General features: G+C 45.0%; 1 pseudogene; it reads right to left on the reverse strand.

Annotated features, from left to right (window-relative positions):
- Nucleotides 1-19,242: 19,242 nt before the first annotated feature.
- Nucleotides 19,243-19,360, reverse strand: LOC126428140 (5S ribosomal RNA; annotated as a pseudogene).
- Nucleotides 19,361-20,170: the final 810 nt, after the last annotated feature.

Raw genomic sequence — 20,170 nt, forward strand, 5'->3', positions numbered from 1 at the left:
ATAAAGGATACATCCCACACATTAAATCAAAAGACTGTCTGTGGACTACCTTTTTTGGGACTGTCTCAAATATGTGTTTGACTGCAGTACAATTTCAGATATCGTCAGACTTTTGCTTATTGCTTAAGCGGTGTAGTCGATGGTCACTCCCTCCAATCCTTCCAGCAGCTGGGCAGTACCACTTAAGAGAAGTTGATTCTGGTGGACACTGATCTGAATCTCAAAACAGACCATAAACAAGACTGTATTACGAGAAGATGTACCAGAGTCCCCGCTGTGGAGTGTTGGGACCTGACAGCATTTATTTTCTGATGTTTTCGAATCGTCTTCGTTTTTATGGTGTACTACCGGAAGGGTATCCTCAGTTTGGTTGTATTCTGTTTTACACTGTTTTCTACTAAAATACAACGCTGCCCCATAAGAAAAAAAGAGCTTAAGGCGGCCGCTTGCGTAAAGCGGGAAAGCCGCGTTCGACTCAAATTTTTGACTGTCGTCATTCTCTTATACAACTGCTGGTTGTTCGTATTCGCAACTGCAGATACATTCATGCATGTAATTAAAGTCTTTGAGCAGGTCACTAACTAGTTGACTTGTGGGTTCTGACACAACCGTCTCACGTCACAAAAGGAAGCCGTTTGGCGCTACTTATTGGAGGCAGCGTGCTGCACTATCTCCCAAGGTCCTTTACTGTACAAACAGTTATAACTAGTGACAAAATGCGAAAGATGACAAGAGGTCCATCCCTTTATCGTTGTATGCGACCATTGCTTGACGTAGTCCTTATTTGTTCGTAAGACATTAAAATTCGATGCCTCAACGACAAGCCGTTTTCGCTGTATAATAACTAATGCCAGCACATTCTCATACAGTGATGAAAGTTTTAAGCTGAAACGTGGAATTACGACTTATACTCCGCTGAAGAGTAGAAGCCCGTTGTGCCACTGCCGCAAATGAAGTGGCCTCTCCTAGAAGGGCTACTCGTACAAAATCGTCAGAAAGGTTTTGTGAAATTCGACACGTGTAATAAGGGACACATGACAAGTTTATATTTCATTCCATCTGTGAGGCGTCAGGGATTAGTGAAATTGCTAGAAAATTTTCCATAAAATGCTTGCTTCAGAATTTAAGCCCCACTCCAACAAGCTTTCCACTGATCACAAATGCTCGGAAAGTTCATTACGGAAGCTATAGATGATGTAACTTTCAGAATCATACAATCAGGAGATAATTTAGGGACTGGGAATAAACAGTCTATGAAACGATAGTCGCACAGAACAGGACTGCGAACTCAGTTGTTTAGAAAGACGATTGTGTGAACAACCTCACTATTTCTGATGCCGCGCATTCCAGAGTTTTGACATGTGTGAGAGCACAGGAACGAATCTGTAGACGTACTGAGCAGTGATTAAACAGAATGCATCAAAAGTAAAGCCTCATCGAAGGAATTTTGATTTTGTACTTGGTAGTGGAAGGATTAATAAAACAAATGTAGACATACACAAATCTTTCGTCACTTTGCAGTGGTTTAGAGTACCATTGATTTGGAGGTTAATAGGCATGGACTGCTGCCAGAAAAAAGAAATTTCCAAATCTACGCAAACCACGTGCAGTAATAAACGATAGTCATAAAAAGGTAAACTAATGCAGTGAATGCGTTAAAGTGGACTGTAGTGTCTCACGACTGTGTTTTTTATATATATATATATATATATATATAGATAGTGGACTGAATGGAAAAGCAGAACAAGATTAAACTTGCTAGAGTGACGGATGTCACTGCTTGAGTTCTTTGATGACATTGTCTGGCTGTTTGTTGAAATGGTAGGGTGGCTTGCTTAGCAAGAACTGTCTTTAGTGCTCAAAAATATAAAAGTAAAGAACACAACACAAATCAGAACAATAGCGTAATCGGTTATGAATTAATGGAATATTTAATATAAAAAAATTAAAGAAATCAGATGCCTACGATACAAGCTGTTGATGGCTTGCTTAAGATGTAGACTCGCAGCCATTGAATAGAAGACATTTGTTGAGAAGAACATAACCCTAACAATGCGGCAGGTAATATAGTCTAATAATTAATATTTACATATTAGAAATATTACATATTAACTTTAGAAAAAATATTTAAATGTTAAAAACTCCAAAATAATATGTTCTTTTTGCTTTTGTCATGAACAAGGAACTGAAATGGACGTCCATTTGATCCGAAGCTGTATGAGAAATCAACAGTACCAGAGATGATTGCAATTAATTGAGATATTAGGAAATTTAGATCTAGGAAGCAGGAGAAAAATATTACATGCTTAAAGGGAAAAAAGGTCAGTGTTTAAGATGCCGTCGGAAACAAGGTCATTAGGGAAGTTTTGGGGAAGGAACTTGATCTTGCCCTTTCAATGTGACCATCCTGGCACTTTCCTCGAGCGATTTACGTAAATCATGTGAAACCAAAATCTGGATTGTCGGACAGGGAGCTGAACCGTCGTCCCCCGAACGTAAGACCACTGGGCTGATCACTGCACCACCTCGTTCGGTACATGCTAAAATAGGTATCTAGTGACACCGACGTGGGATAGGTTGTGAGCTTATACATACAGAGGTATCCCATGAAACAGGTCAGTGTGGAAGTAAGATACTGAGGCATGTATTCAGATGCGTACAGATAATCGTTTAGTTTCTCCATTAGTTTTAAATAAATCAGAAACTACTTATACGCTAAGAGGAAAAACAAAAAGTGGGACTAGGGTGGTACATTCAGAGATCTAATCGGAAGAGAGTTTCCTTGCTCCTTGCACAATGGCCCATATCCTCGCGGTGCGTGAGAGCTGAGCTTCAAGTGCGTCTGTTGAATACAGGTGTGTATTGCGATGTGTCTTTTCCGTGCTGTATGATGATGAGAGAAGGACAACGGCCTTGCCACAGTGGTAACACAGGTTCCCGTCAGATCACCGAAGTTAAGCGCTGTCGGGCTGGGATAGCATTTGGATGGGTGTCCATCCGGTCTGTCGATCGCTGTTGGCAAGCGGGGTGCACTCAGCCCTTGTGAGGCACACTGAGGAGCTACTTGATTGAGAAGTAGCGGCTCCGGTCTCGGAAACCGACATACGGCCGGGAGAGCGGTGTGCTGACCACATGCCGCTCCATATCCGCATCCAGTGACGCCTGTGGGCTGGGGATGACACGGCGGCCAGTTGGTACCGTTGTGCCTTCATGGCCTGTTCGGGAGGAGTTAAGTTATGACGAGAGAAGGAAGAGGGTGAAATCCGGAGACGGTGCACAGAAAAACATCTCTTCAATCACCTTAATGTGGCCGCTGGACGGAAGGATCCCCATCAACTGTGTCACATGCCCTCGCTTCATGAGAAACCACGAAGACATTTGGAATTTAATCCAGGACATTGGAGCGAAGTCATGTGATCAGTAACTTCAAACCACCACCTGTTCTCGCCTTATCGGGGTAATAATAGTGGTTAAAGCTTCTTCCACCAACAAGATTTGAGATGGTCACCTCAGAGTCCAGCGTTATCCCATCAACCAAGTTTGCAGACTGACTTGGGTATGCAATTTCAGAAAATTCCAACAACACGAAACGTAGCCCACGTAAGGGTGGTATATACTCTTAATGAGAGAGCTGTCCGGACACGATTATCGACCCGGTTTCACCGTACAGTATAGGCACCACCTTGCTCTTACTTTCTGCTAGGAGTGCCAGTCCAGGAAAATGTGCCGGACAACTACGGAAATCTGATGTCAGGAGACTTAGACTTTCTTCTGAAGTCCTCGTAATTGTGGTACATGCTCTTAATACAGAGCTATCGGGAGACGACTATCGACCCGATTGCATCGTTCAGTTAAAGTAATACCTTCCTCCTACCTTCTACTATGGTTGTAAGTCCAGCAAGATGTGCCGGAAATTTGAAAGTAGGAGACTACACTGACTATTGTGCAAATCTCATATTCTCATTCTTTACTTACTGGAGGTAGATGGAGGAAGGATAGATAAACAGACCGTTCTTCTCTGTATCTCCGAAAATCGTCTGTATACTTCATTCCAGCAGTCCTCTGTTCCTGGATCACCTCACCGTCGGTTCTTGAGTGATAAATTCTAACTTGGCTTTTTTCTGCAATATCGCAGAAGGAACATCCAGCTTCTCGTAACCCTTTTAGACGACCTCGTCCAAACTCGGCGAAGTTTTGATACTGGCGTCTTTGTGGCCTCAAAGGTAGCCCTGACGAACATCAGATCACCACGTCTAATCTCAAAGATAACTAACGCTCACGAGCGTTACAGCGTGTATTTGCAGAAATCTTGATTTGCGTACTCATAGTGGCCCTACTAGGGCCACTGTTATGCGACTGGCGAGAAACAGGAACAGTCGTCATCTCAAAGATGCAGAAACGCGCCTGTCAACTTTCATTTATGTCGTACAACTCATTTCTGGTGTTCACGATATTTTTTCGTCAGTGTGTACACCGATGAGCCAAAAAATTGTGAACAACCTATTTAATAGCGTGATGTTCCACCTTTCAAAGGCAGTACAAAAGAGATTCTGCTTGGCACTGGTTCTACAAGTCATTGACAGGATTATAGAAGTATGTGATACCAGATGACTACGCACAGGTCAGCAATTCCTGCAAATTACGGGATCGTAGTTTATTGGAATGAAGCTGACACCAGATGTGTGTTCCAGTGGATATAGATGAGGCACTTTTGCTGGCAAAGATGTCAATATGAGTTCATTGGAATGCTCCTCAAACCATTGTAGCACGATTATGACCTTGCAACATGGACAGTTACCCTGCTGGAACATAGCATCGCCCCAGGGGAGACTTCAAGCATAAAGCGATTCAGGTGGTCCGTAATAACGTTCACGTAGTTCACTGCTGCCATGATGCCTTCGATTACCTCCGCAGATCTCATGGAAGCCTAACTCGATGTACCCCATAGCATAATTATGCCCCCACCGATCTGCATCTAGTTCAAATGGCGCTGAGCACTATGGGACTTAACATCTATGGTCATCAGTCCCCCAGAACTTAGAACTACTTAAACCTAAGGACATCACACAACACCCAGCCATCACGAGGCAGAGAAAATCCCTGACCCCGCCGGGAATCGAACCCGGGAACCCGTGCGTGGGAAGCGAGAACGCTACCGCACGACCACGAGATGCGGGCGATCTGCATCTGTGGCGCGGCGCATTAGTGCAGCAATTCGCCTGGACGACGGCTTTTTACGACCCAACTGTCGACCTGGAGTAGCCAGAAATACGACTCATTCGAAAGGCTACAAGTTTCTATTGATCCTCGGTGAAAACTCAGTAATCCTCTAATCTCTGCAATCATAACTGACGATCTGGAACTCCATGTTCAACAGTGGCTTTGAACGGTGTGCTCCGAAACACTTGTGCCTGCAGATAGCCGTATCTGCCACAGATTGCTGCCTACCTTGGATTACACAGTGGGGGATCCACCGACCTCTACGTTTTATGAAAAGACATGGTCGTCCAATACCATACGGACCACTCGTTATTTCACTATCTTTCAATCACTTTAACAGGTGCTCACGACAGTAGTACACGGAAAGGTGACCAGCTTCGCCGTTTCAGAGATTCTCGTTTCCAGCCACAGCGCCACAATAATGTGCCCTTTCCGCATTTTCAGCCAGTATCTTCGCTATAACGACTGCCCATTCGTCTCTCTTCTTCTTATATTCTTTCCTCATTGCGTCACGTGCCTACAACACCACCATGAGGCATTCAAACTCGCGGTGGGCAATGTTGATAATGTTTTGGCTCACTATTGTATACAGTAATAACACAAATGACAAGCTTTCGGAATAATTCTGCAGTTAGTTACCAGGAGATCGTATCGAATTAACGGTCAAGAGCTGACTGCGTTTATTGTAGCCACAGTAGCTATAATGGTGAAGGATCGAGCACATTTTGCTGCTTTAGTTAAAATGCATGATATGGAGTTTCTGGTTGATGGAGTTACAAAATATTTCGAGTAATGCATAAAATAAATGTTGTTTCAGAAATCAAGGCAGAGGGCCATTTCCGTTTAGCAAGAGAATTGTGTAGGGGCCCGCAAATTTTCATTCGTTCCAGTCCCACGTGGACCGTAGTGATGGCTGTGTAGACAAGCATTCTCACAAAAGCGACTGATCCCATTCCCTACGGTTGAAGGGGCCGTGAAAAATGTTCTATTGAGCGCTGGGGGCCGTCTTTAGCGACTGGTCTAACTTCCTTAGGTAGGCAATCAATCAAAATACACGGGCTGATAATGAAACTAAAGTTAACAGGTTTAACCACAAACATCACAGCTCAGTGAACTAAATCCGCCAGAAAGATATGCACCCAATGTACCTTGGCATAACACATTTTCCATTCGTGAACGCATATGCTCTTCGTGATGCAATGGCCCACGTTATTCGAAGCTGGGAGCCCATCCAGTGTCATATTGCTACAATTCTACAACGTCAAGTACCTAAACATAGAGTAAGCCGGATGCTTTTATTAAGGAACGTTGTCAATGAGAATAATTTTATTTACTGTAATTAGCTTCTTTACATCATCCCTTACCACGCGTTTCGGAATCGCTATTTTGGTACTGGATGGAATATGCGGTATTTGAGCTTGATTAGCTACATCAGCCGCAAAACAAGTAACTCTGTTCATACAGAGAGTTGGGTAAAGAGTATGGCGGCAATTAGAACTTGCCCAATATTGGGATGACGAGCAAGGGCATGGACGGGTATAATTCATGAAAGGTGAAGATTTAGTGTGAGATTAATGTAAAACACTACAAGAAAATTTCATTCTCGAGAACTACATTCTCAGCACTCAAGTATACAGGACTGTAGCGAGTAGTGAGTCCTGTTCAAACTTGTTTCAAATTTGAGTTAAGTGGACTTCAGGACATTTAAACGCCGCATGGAATTCGAATCTTACAGCATGCCTGTTTGCACATAAATGTTAACAACAAACACTCAGACTTACTTGGAATAAAATTACCGGTATAATGGTTTTACAGTTTCCTTCACTTTCCGATTTTTCAGGTCAGTTCATATCAATGGTGAAATAGAAATACAGAACAACTTATTTTTATTGCATTTTTCTCTTTCCTTTTTACAATACAATAGAATCAGTCATAATATCAATGATAAAGATGGTCCAATCATGTCACTTCTACGATGTCTAAATTTCGTAGACATATTCACGTATCGAGTCTTGGCAGTGAGGCAACTGCGGGACACGCCGCCCCTGTCCACATGGGACGTGATCTCCACCCACGGAACGCGGCGCGGTGTGGTGGCTGGCCAGCGGGAGTTCTTTCTGTAATGTTTGTTTTAGAATCGGAGGTTTTACACGTCGTAATTTCGCGCGAAATTTTAAAACGCGTTTCTAGCAGCACTCTGGGAATAGAACAGATTTACGAGTCTCCCGTGTATGCTAAAACCAAGTGAGAGGCTAATTTATCTCTGCTCCCAGGCACGGCAGACAGCATCATTAAAATATAAACGTAGAGCAGTTAAATCAGTGGCCGCATCGCGTCGCGCCTGGATGTTAAATGGCCGCCCTGTAGCTTCCTGATGTACGCCTCGTGGCGGTTCGCGGGCCTCCGTAAGGGATCTCACAGGGTCTTCTGCGCTATATCTTCCAACAAATTTAGTACTCACGTACAGGCTGTGCGGGGATATTAGTCCTTAAGCTATCAAACTAGGGCTATCGCTGAAAAATTTGCTAATGCTACATTGTGTGATTTATAATTATTGCGTAATTCTGAATAAGATTTTATGAGAGTGCCGTGAAAATAATTCGTGCACTGTTACTACTAACCGTTGCAATCTGTCAAGCAATTTTTTTTCTGTATCTCCGTTCGCTTCTAAGGTAGGCGTACGGTTGAATATATGAAACCGTACTAAGCAAGAAACAAGTTGTGTACCATCTTCGCATGGCAAGTTTTCCACGCAAATGGCAATGTATAGTGTAAAGAAAGCTTCTATGAAAAGTTTAAATATCGAATTTTGACCATGAATGATGTGTCACGGTCAAAACTTTTCAAAGAAGATTTCTTTACGCTATACATTGCCGTCTGCATGGAAAACTTACCATGCGAAGACTGCACACAACTTGTTAATATTTAAACTTTACAGAGAAGATTTATTTACACTATACATTGCCATTTGCATGGAAAAGTTACCGTGCGAAGATGGTACTTGTTTCTTGCTTAATACGCTTTCATAAATACTTGGTTGCCATATTATCACTTCTTTGCCTTTATTATTTGCTTACTTCTCGTCACTCTCTTCTTTATTTTGATAGCTATTGGATGCACCTTCATGTATCTGTTGGGAAATATGCTGTAAAATAGTGTGTACAGTAAGTCTGTTAGGTAGTATTACGCACGAAATGTCGAATTTGATCTGTGATATACGTCATTAGTTTCCGGGCTGTCTGAAGAGAAACGTAATTAAATGAAATTCCATGATTCTAGATTAGGAATAATTCGTTTCACAACCAAAGTTGCTGTAGTGACTATGTCAGAAATTAGTAAGTAATATGATGGACTCCAAACGTAAACTTAATTCCTATAGACATGCAGCTGTCAAATTCGAATTTCTCGCTGCCATTACACTTTGAACCAGTGAGGTGTAAATAGTTTTATTTCTGTTCAGACAGCCCGGATGTTACGGATGAAATAGAAGAAAGATAGCCTGAGTGCAGCCTTTCTCTTATTTCCTAATTTTTTTCGCGGTCGAGTGGGGAAATCCTTTACGCCCTTCCCAAGTGATCCACTTCTAAAGATCAGAGTCTCCTTTTATTTCTTTCTGTGAGTTCCCAACATCGATTCCTGTAATTTCTTATTGGTTGCACGATAGATTTTTAAATAGGTTTTATTACTTGTTGATAGCGTATTCACATTGCGGTGTTTTATGACGGAAAATACAGTCATTTTCGATATTTTGTAAACAGAGAATCTCATTTACTGATGAGCACTAGTCGTATGCAAGGAATTTTATGCTGTCGAAATTAACTGATTTGAAATAAGAATTCACTTCGGTGGCGGATTGCAGATAGTGGATAATATTGACTGTTCCCAAATACCGTAGGGTTAAATAATGGTGAGCCACATGATCAGTCCAAGTAAACAGAGCAGTGCTAAAACACAGAGCTCATAGCGCTGTGCGAGCTGGGATCGTAAACAATTTTTCCACTGATGTATCGGCCGGCAATCTGGATAGCCAACTGCGGCCGCCGGTGATAAAGTAGCGGAAATTGAAGCTGCCGTCGCTAACAATGACCGCTGTCAATTAGAGGCGGCATTCCTCTCAATAGCCGCCACACAAAACACTTGCCATTTGCCGGTGACGAAGTGCCTAATGACGTCACCCGGCTTTATCTGCGGCGCGCAACCCGACACATCTCGGCGCCGCCGCCCCCCGTCGCCAGTGGCTGCTCGATACGCCGGCCATCACTCATAACGCATTAATACAGCGCGGGGTCCCTGGGGCCGCGGCCGCCACCGGCGCGGCGCGCCGGAAGAATTCCCCCAGCCAATCCGTCGCCGCGGCCCCCAGGGGGTTGCAAAACCCTCTGTGTTTCATTTAATAAGCACCTTCGTTACCAGAGGCTGCGCTCCCCCTCGCCCATTATGCCGGCGGGCAAGTGTTTTGCGAGAGGGCGACATATGCGCGGCGGTCGGCTCGAGTGCGCCCGGATGCGGCGCGAGCGGGTCAGGAACCACGCCCCGCCGTTTAATACACTCGAGGTGAGGCGCGCAGGCGGCGGCGGCGGTGCGCCGGCTCCTTCGGTAACAGTCGCCGGGTTATGGGCTGTAAAAGCATAAGGTGGCTCCCAAATGTAATAGCGCGAGCCGTAAAAACGCGATCACCCGCCGGGACTTAAGTTATCCACGCGGGATAGCCGCACCTCCGCACTGAACACCGCCTCCTTCCCTGAACGCGTCGCATTTTCTTTATCTCCCTTCTCGAGTGCCGCATCTTCCGCCCTTCAGAACGCCGTACGCACACAGTCTGGACGGTATCTCCAGCTGCTGTTCTCGTCCTCGTTTCCTCGTCGTCGGGTTCGCTTTCAAGATCCTCCTCGTACGAGGTATAGAGGTGATGTGACAGTAGCCTTGTTAGCCATTGTTTCTTTCTTATTACAAGGTCCCATCTTAAAGCACCGAGTAACTATAGTGCACCACCACAAAATCGCCCCCCTACCCCCTCCCAAAAAAAGAAATAAATAAAAATAAAATATTTATGTTTCAATAATGTGAGGAGGGCCCTCATAAGGGACGCAGACGTAATTAATTTTATGGTCTTATTCCACTGAATTTTTCGGTTGCCAGCTATTATGAATTAAGTCAGCATTTTTACAACGCTCTCTGAGGCTACTTTCCCAGTGTCGCTCTGACAGACACATAGAACTTAGTTGGCTACATCTCACTGACTTTTCAAAGAATGGGTAGCAGGATATTGTCACTTCGAAGTGAATTCGACTGCTTGAAAATCCGATGTCGTCAGTACCTCATTTCAACTAGTCCTGGACCTTTAAATTTTTTATTTGTTGTCGTGTGGATTCTTCACCCCTTAAGCTGGGGAAAGACATAGTATGGTAACTTTATACGTTAATGATATATTACTGGAAAGTAGTATACCAGCACCCAGACAGATTAAGTTCCGGAAGACGTCCGATACAGTTCCGCCCTGCCGTCTAATAAACGACATATGAGAGCACGGAATATCAGACAGTGTGGCTGGACTGAAGACTTTTGACAAACAAAATACGGCATCTAATGGAGAGTAACCTCCAGGCATAAAGGTGACTTTCGGCGTACCCAATGGGCTATAGGACCATTTATTGTGATAATATAGATACGTTACAAAAATGTAGCGAAGCGCAGCATGACCTACAGAGGACCGACGTTAGGTGCAGGGAGTGGCAATTGACCTTCAACATAAACAAATGTAACGTATTCATAAATAGACTGAAATGTACGTTATTGCATAGCTACACGATTGCGTATGTATAAAACATGTACGAGGACTACCCAGAAAGTTGTGCACCGCATTTTTTTTCTCAGCCGAAAGCAGTGCTATGAATCCGAAACGTTACGTACGTATTATTTGAAGTCTTCTGAGTGAGCGTGCCAAGTTTCCGTCAATTCCGACAGATAGCGTAGCTGCAGGACAGTTTCAAAGCGGCGTCTGTAGGTGAAATACTTTACAAGCAACGTAGCGTCATTGAATTTCTCACTGCAGAGGAAGAAACTGTGGGGAATATTCGCATGCGCTTGTACAAAGTCTATGGAGATCTGCTGTCGACAGAAGTACAGTTAGTCGTCTGGCACTTAGGGTGAGGTGATGAGAAGGCGGTTCGGCGGTGCTCCACGATTTGCAGCGGTCGGGGAGACCACCCACGGCTGTCACACCTCACACGTTGCAGCGAGCTGAAATCATTCGCGAGGACTGATACATTGCGACTCGGCAGTTGGCGCTGCATCTGTCAATCACCAAAGGAAGTGTGGACGCAATTAGCCGCACTCTTGGATACTCAAAGGTGTGCGTAATATTGGCCCCGCGGTGTCTAACGGTGGCTCACAAATCGCACAGAAAAACATCTGTCTTGATTTGTTTCAACCTTCTGAAGCTGAGGGGGAGGCCTTCTTGTCCCGGATTGTGACAGGTGATGAAACCTGGGTTCACCATTTTGAGCCCGAAACAAAACGACAGTCGATGGATTGGCGCCATTCCCACTCCCCACAGAAGAAAAAATTCAAACAACTGCTTCCGCCGGTAAGGTCATGATCATCGTTTTCTGGGACTGTGAAGGTGTGGTCCTTATTGACGTGATGCCAAGAGGCGGTATCATTAATTCAGAAGCACGTGTTAACACTTAACAAAACTTAAGAGGTGTTCCGGTGACTTCGGCACCATAGCAACCCAGGAAATGTTTCGGTGCAACACGATAACGCTCGGCCCCTCACAAATTTGAGGACTGCTGAACACATCGCAAAACAGGGTTGGACAGTGTTACCCCATCCACTCTGCAGCACTGACCTACCTTCCATTTGTTTGGGCTATTAAAGAATGCCATTCGTGGGAGACAATTTGAGGACGATGAGGAAGTGATTCACACAGTGAAGCACTGACTCCGCCAGCAGGACAAGTATTGGTACCGACAGGGCGTACACGTCCTTATTTGTCACTGGAGGAAGGCCTTAGAACGGGATGGAGATTACGTGGAAAATAGGGTGTGTAGATAAAACACCATTTTTTCATGTGTGTAATTCTCATTATGTTCAATAAAGAATTGTTGAAGAAAGAAAATGCTGTACATTACCTTCTGGGCAACCCTCTAGGAGGACATATACCGAGCGACATAAAGTGGAGTGACCACATAAAATTGATCGTAGGTAGGGCATGTTCCAGACTGAGATTCATTAGAAGAAAGCTCACGACGGGTATCCACTTATAAAGGAGGTAGCTTACAAAACCCTCATTCGAGCAGTAGTTAGTTGTGGATCTGTATCACGTAGAATTGATACAGAAAATTGAGAAGATGTAGACAAGAGTAGAGCGTTTTGTTACAGGCTCAATTTGCTAGCTCGAAAGCGTCACGGAGATGCTTAGCCAACTCTAGTGGTAGACGCTGCAAGAGAGGCGTTCTGCATCACGGTCTGGATTATTGAACAAGTTCCGAGAGAGTGCACGTTCATGGAAGAGTCAACCAACACATTGCTTCAATCTAGTTATATCTCACGAAAAGACCATGAAAGAAAAATTGGATGAATTCCAGCTGAATCGTTCTTCCCCCGAATCATCCGTGTCCGGGGCAGGAAGAGGGGGAAGTGACAATGGCACAAAAAGTACCCTCGGCCACACAGCCTAGTGTGGCTTGCGGAATGTACATGTGGACGTAGACTAGTAAGGTGCCATTTCCAAAAACTATTCTTTCAATGCTACAGCAGCAACACTTGTGTAACGTCGCGGCTCTGAATAAAAGAGACATACTGATATGGTGTGGCAATGGTACTTATGAAATTTATAACAATCTAACTAGTATCATGACAATCCTCAATGCTAAGGGACAAATGAAACTTACAATGTGCGTCACCTGGAGTACTCTACGTCTGTTCTGACATATTTTTCCATTACTATCACAGAGGTTAGCACAGCATATGGCAAACTCATTAATTAGCTCGTTGCTTATGTGAAATTCAGTTAACATAGTTTTTTTTCAGAAGGCAGACGGACGTGGAAGACTTGAATACAATGCTTAGTCCCGTAGCTCTAAACCTTATAAGGTTTTAGACGCGTCCTTACTCTGAATGCTCTTCACCTGGCTCCTCTAAAAAGTTCCTAAATATATTGTCAGCACTTAGATACAGCCCATATAAAAAGGAATTCTGCTATGCTATTTATGAGAAAAGGGAGTTACTGATACACTATGTGGAGTGAGGTTTCTTTCGAGGGTGAAGAATTGTCATTATCGAAGGAGATCGCATAAAACGAAAAAGGACGGTGCCAAACAACTCTGGAGATTTTAGTACAACTTGGTAACTGCTGGAACAGCTGAGGAACCAATATCTGTAGTCTCATTTTTTCATTTAGTGGGTATCCTTTACCTTCCCTCTGCTTCATTTATTATCTTGTCATTCAGTGGCGACGAGTATGCCAGGTTGAAACTTTCAATACCTTTATCGTAAACTCGAGAGGAAACTGTAAACAACATGCTGGAGAAAATGCTCAAATTCTGCAAAATAAATGCAGTGGTAAAATGCTTTATACTCACGAGGGCTGCGTACTAGCAAAGCAGCATACTGGAAGAACATAGAATAGCTGATGATACTCCTGAGAAGTGTGAAGAGGTGTAAATTATTCTATGAGACGATAGATGAATATGTCACAGAAGACTTGAATAAGGAAATATAAAAATATAGAACCAGACTGATGGAAAAACTCGCAACAGCCGAATCATAATAACTGAATGATAGTTAACCTGCAGAACGAAACATGTTGGGAGGAGGACTATAGAACGAAACAAAAGATATATCATGAACTGCAAGAGACGTACAAACCAGCAGTGATTTAATACACGAGGGTCTCACTCCCCATGATAATCTTCCTCCGCTCCTGGAATAATACCTATTTCGATGCTATTTAAAGACAATTCGCTTCTAATATTACTCTCTGCGCTCTGGCTCAAGAGTTTTCTTTGCCGCTGCTCATTTTAACTATGATTTATGTTCAGAAAGGAGAAATTACGATGTCTGCCGCATTCTGGCAGTAATAGAGGCTCTAGTTTATCAATATTGATGAAACTTTTTCGATGATGGACCCATTTCTTGATCGTGGTGCTGATGTAAAGGACTGCAGCGCGCACTCGAACATTGGTAAGTCCCATTTCTCCGTTGCGACGGGGCAGGGTGAGGGCGTTGTATTATATCTTGAAGAAAATTCCATTGCTGACAAAGTAGCCATAGGCCCCAGGTTTCGACTGCCATCACTGGAACCATCTGTAGGATCCACGCCAAATGAGGTATCCGGGTGTAGAGCTCGGAGATGGTGGCCTCGGACGCCTGTGCAGAGAGCTTATAGAAGGCGGTTGTAGTTCAGCGTCATGTTGCGGTGGACATCCTTCTATATAGAGAATGTCAAATCAAAACACCTTTCAGCCGTTTAAATTTCCAAATTGTTTTTTATTGAGCAGCCTGTTTCGCCGATATACGTCGTCTTCAGTTCTCCTGACTGACGTGTAGGAAGATTCCCACCTCTGCTCCAGTCAAAATAGGGGCCAGCATTTAATGACTTAATACATCGGCGAAACTGGTTGCACAATAAAATAACAATTTAGAAATTTGTAGTATTTTGATTTGACATTCTATGCTGAAAAGCCAAGGTCCCGCAACCATTTGTAAAAATATCGACATACAGAATCTTTCTAAATAACATGCCCAAAAATCGAAGTATATCCGTCGTCTGCCGTGGGGCCACATACCATTTCCAGAGCCCTCTGCCAATTTTCATTGTACATGACATGACCACGTTCATGTTGCTGCCTGCTGCATTCCCATATTGCTCGATACAATCTAGCGCCATCTGGATCTCTTCCTCAGAATGGGTGAAAAAACTAGGTCATCCGCATAAGTTTTCAATTGGAATTTTGGTCCTCTCAGAGTTATCCCTTGGCAAGGGCATCCGCAAAATCATCTTTCGTGATCTCCAAAAGGGATACAGACGCATTTTAATCGAATATGCTAGTCAGGGTCTGAGGCTTGCTGCAAAATCTGCATCACTGTGGCGCACCTCCTGCTATAATCGTTTGTAGTGGTCGAAAAACGCACCCTGCTACAATCTGGGAGATTCAGAGCGTGTTTAATTTTCGTCTTCTTTGTCGTCGTTCAGAGAAAATGTGGTGAATGGAAGGAGGGTCTTCGCTGATTGTGTCCTCGCATCTCGTTCGCAGGACGACACCTGCAAGTCTATAGCGGGAAATGGTAAGAATCCCCACTTTGGTGTGATGGATCTCCGTCTGGCGATCCAGGGACGGACGGAGCGTCGTAAATTCTCGGAGAAGTGCGTACTGTCGTGTATCGGCGTCAGAGTGATGTTTCCAAGTCATAACCCACCAGTGCATGTCGTAAAGCAGGTTTGACATATTCGAGCCATCATTGAAGCCATGACGGATACCGCAACAATCGACGTCCACAGGAGGCCCACGTACTTGTTATAAGTTGTCTACATTCCTGATGCCGTAAGAGTGCCACATTCAGTTTCCATAACCCCCGATTTCTCCAACCGTCTGTCGCCGGAGGCTGACCGAGAAGATGCTAGCACTGATATCTGAGAGAGACGTGGACCAGCGCTTCCAGCACTCTGCTGCTAGAATCGCCGTCGCAAGGTCAGAGGAGACGTAGGTGCAATCGAGTTGGCTGGCGGAATGACTGGTCACATAAGGGCGATCACCATGTAATACCTTCCAAGTATCAGCAAAACGCAGGTGTTGTACCAAGAGGCACAGTTCGGGGCAAGAAATGTAGTTTGGTTGTTGGTCTTCCTGAGACAGCACATTATTAAAGTCTCCACTAATGATAAAATAGTTATAGTGGCCAAAGAATAGAGGCGTAATTTCTTCCTCGTAAAACCGTGACCTGTCCCGCGTTTATGTGCCGCAGAAGGGGCATAGACATTAAGAACTCGAGTCCGCTGCCTCTCACACGTCAGTTCCCGTGCCGACTACAATTATATCACACAGGTTACTTCTATTCCATCTTGCTCAAGGACAGCCGTTCCACTCCCGTAGCAGCAGTAAGTCTGCTACCTGCAGCACAGCAACATCCACATCCGCCGCCTTGAGCATAGCGCGCAGCAGTTGAAATTTGCAGCAGTTGTGCAGATCATGCTGAGATTGATGGAGGCAAGCTTTTAGGTTTGCAGCTGGTCTGCAGGTAGTAGGACGTTCGTAACAACAGAGGGAAGAGGTGTAATCGCAGCGGTGGAAGGACACGCGTCAGAACACGGAGCGGAGGCGTCCATCGGAAGTTCATCGTGCTGGCGAGGAATCGCAGACAGCTCGCAACTGTGTCGTGTGTGCACTACCTAACGTCAGATCTTGCTTCTTATGCCTCTTGGGGGATCGTTGTTTCCGGGAGTGCGTCTGTGTGTCACATAACGGTAGTGAGTCCCGACGTCCAGGCACAAAGGTGGCCGTGGGCACAAGCATCTCCTCAACTTCCGTACTGCCATAGGGCTTCTCTTCACCTCCTTCTAGAGCCAGCAGGGCGTGTAGGGGTTCTGTGTTGGACGTCGGCTGCCCTCGTTGTCCCGTCTTGACATAGCCATTTGCGAAAGATCCTGTGGATGGTCAGGCCTTTACATCTCACTGGGATCCATCTCGAGCGCCGCTACATATGCGAGAGGTAAAGCTACCCTGGTGGTAGAAGGCTTCAGATCCGTTGGTGGCTGGTGGACTACCCGTCGCTGCAGAAAGTCTGAGCCGACGTGGCGCTCTTTTCCGCAACCCAAGCAGGTCTTTGGATGGCTTCCACATGTGATGATCGCTCTGGATTTCCCGATTTAGAGGTAGGACGGTACATGCTTACTGAGATCAATACATACCTGTCAGACTCCATTCAGTGTAGGTAGTAAACTGTGTCCGCTTCTCCGCGACGTGGCTGTGAATCACAGAGTAGGGCCTTAGTGAAGCCACATCGTCGGCTGGCACTTCAAACAGGAGTTCGAATATGTGGATCATCCTGAGTTCGAGGCCCACATGATCCACTGACATTGACCGACCGAATGTCGAACTTCAGTCTGTCTCTCGTCTCTAAAATCGCATCGCTTGAAGCATCAGGTGAAAGCACGTTGCTCACAATTGATATTTGGATTCCAACAAGATCAGTACAAGGGATCTTTACGTCGTCTCAAAGAAAGGATTCTACTTCAAGCGCTTTGGGACGTGCATATTCATTCGAGAAGCTGAATTTCCGTTATGAGTTAGCTATTTACTTCGAAAGATACTCACTAGCGTGAAGGCCGCTGTAGCACGCAAACACGTCGCACCGCGATGAGGACGTAAACAGCCCAGTCTGTGCCGCTCCCCCGACGAAGGCAGACTGACCTTGGCACAGTAGTTACACACACATCACGGACTATCCAAGTGTGCCTCCCTCCTCAGTCCAAATTCCTATTTGCCGCATAGTAACAAGGTAGCGTCTCCTCGACCTTTTTCTTCTTTTCCTCTTTTCTTCGCGTCCGCATTGTTACATTGTGCCAGGAAGGGCTCTCAACAAGGGAAGTGTCCAGGCGTCTCGGAGTGAACCAAAGTGATGTTGTTCGGACATGGAGGAGATAGAGAGAGACAGGAACTATTGATGACATGCCTCACTCAGGCCGCACAATTACTACTACTACAGTGGATGACCGCTACCTACGGATTATGGCTCGGAGGAACCCTGACAGCAACGCCACCATGTTGAATAATGCTTTTCGTGCAGCCACAGGAAGTCGTGTTACGACTCAAACTGTGCGCAAGAGGCTGCATGATGCGCAACTTCACTCCCAACGTCCATGGGACGTCCATCTTTACAACCATGACACCATGCAGCGCGGTACAGAAGGGCCCAACAACATGCCGAATGGACCGCTCAGGATTGGCATCACGTTCTTTTCACTGATAAGTGTCGCATTTGCCTTCAAAAAGATAATTCGTCGGAGACGCATTTGAAGGCAAACCGGTCAGGCTGAACGCCTTAGACAAACTGTCCAGCGAGTTCAGCAAGGTGGAGATTCCCTGATGTTTGGAGGTGGCATTATGTGGGGGCGACGTACGTCGCTGGTGGTCACGGAAGGCGCCCTAACGGCTGTACGATACGTGAATGCCATCCTCCAACCGCTAGTGCAACCATGTTGGCAGCATACTGGCGAGAAATTCGTCTTCATGGACGACAGTTCGCACCCCCATCGTGCACATCTTGCGAAGTTCTTCCTTCAGGGTATCGACATCGCTCGACTAGAGTGGCCATCATGTTCTCTAGACACGAACCCTATCGAACATGCCTGGGATAGATTCAAAAGGGCTGTTTATGGACGACGTGACCCACCAACCACTATGAAGGATCTACGCCGAATCGCGGTTGAGGACTGGGACAATCTGGACCAACAGTGCCCTGATGAACTTGTGGATATTATGCCACGGTGAATACAGGCATGCATCAATGCAAGAGGACGTGCTACTGGGTATTAGAGGTACTGGTGTGTACAGCAAGCTGGACCACCACCTCTGAAGTTCTAGCTGTATGGTGGCACTACATGCAATGTGTGGTTTTCAGGAGCAATGAAAAGGGCGGAGTTAATGTTTATGTTGACCTCTATTCCAACTTTCTGTAGAGGTTCCGGAACTCTCGGAACCAGGTGATGCAAAACTTTTTTTGATGCGTGTATATAAATGATTTAGGACACAAACTGAGCAGCGATCTTAGATTCTTTGTGGATGGTCCTGTCATTTAAAACTATAACCAAACTCCGTCCGAACAGGCCATGAAGGCCCAACGGTATCGACCGGCCGCCGTGTCATCCTCAGCCCACAGGCGTCACTGGCTGCGGATATGGAGGGGCATGAGGTCAACACACCGCCCTACCTGCCGTATGTTAGTTTACGAGACCGGAGCCGCTACTTCTCAATCAAGTAGCTCCTCAGTTTGCCTCACAACTGCTGAGTGCACCCCGCTTGCCAACAGCTCTCGGCGGACCGGATGGTCACCCATCCAAGTGCTAGCCGAGCCCAACAGCGCTTAACTTCAGTGATCTGACGGGAACCGGTGTTACCACTGCGGCAAGGCCGTTGGGTGGTGCTGTCATTTACGGTCTTATAATGTCATCGGAAGATCAAAATCAATTGCAAAACGATTTAGACAAGATATATGTATGGTGCTAAAAAAGTCAGTTGACCCTATGTAATGAAAAGTGTGAGACCATACACATGATTACAAAATGGAATCCCTTAAATTTCGGTTACACGTCTTTTATTTCTTTTCTTTTTTTGAGTCATCAGTCCTGTAGTACCATGGAAGGTATTTGTTAATGCCTTAACAGATGTCCTACCACTTTGCATGGGTAGCAGAATTCTTTAACTTCATCTACTTCGTGATCACCAATTGTGATGTTAAGTTTCTCGCTCTTCTCATTTCTGCTATCTCTCATTTCTTTCGTCTCACTCCTTATTCTATATTCTTATGCTGTTCATTCTATCTTCTTCTTTCACTGAGAATAGCAAAGTCATCAGGGAATCTAATGATTGATATCCTTTCACCTTGAATTTCAATTCCATTATTGAAGCTCTCTTTTATTTCCATCATTACTTCTTCGATGTATAGATTGAACAGTAGGAGCGAAACACTTAAGCCCTGTCTTACACCGTTGTTAATCCGAACATTTCCTTCTTGGCCTTTCATTATTATTATTCCATCTTGATTCTTGTACATATTATACATCAACCGTCTTTCAATATGGCGTACCCCTATGTTTCTCAGGATTTCGAACTTCTTGCGGCATCGGACATTGTGGAACGCTTCCTTCTGGTCCATAAATCCTTTGAACGAGGCTTAATTTTTCTTCAGACTTGTTTCCGTTACCAACTGCAACTTCAGAAATGTCTCT

Source organism: Schistocerca serialis, chromosome 1 (assembly GCF_023864345.2).
Source record: "Schistocerca serialis cubense isolate TAMUIC-IGC-003099 chromosome 1, iqSchSeri2.2, whole genome shotgun sequence".
NCBI classification, from domain to species: domain Eukaryota; kingdom Metazoa; phylum Arthropoda; class Insecta; order Orthoptera; family Acrididae; genus Schistocerca; species Schistocerca serialis.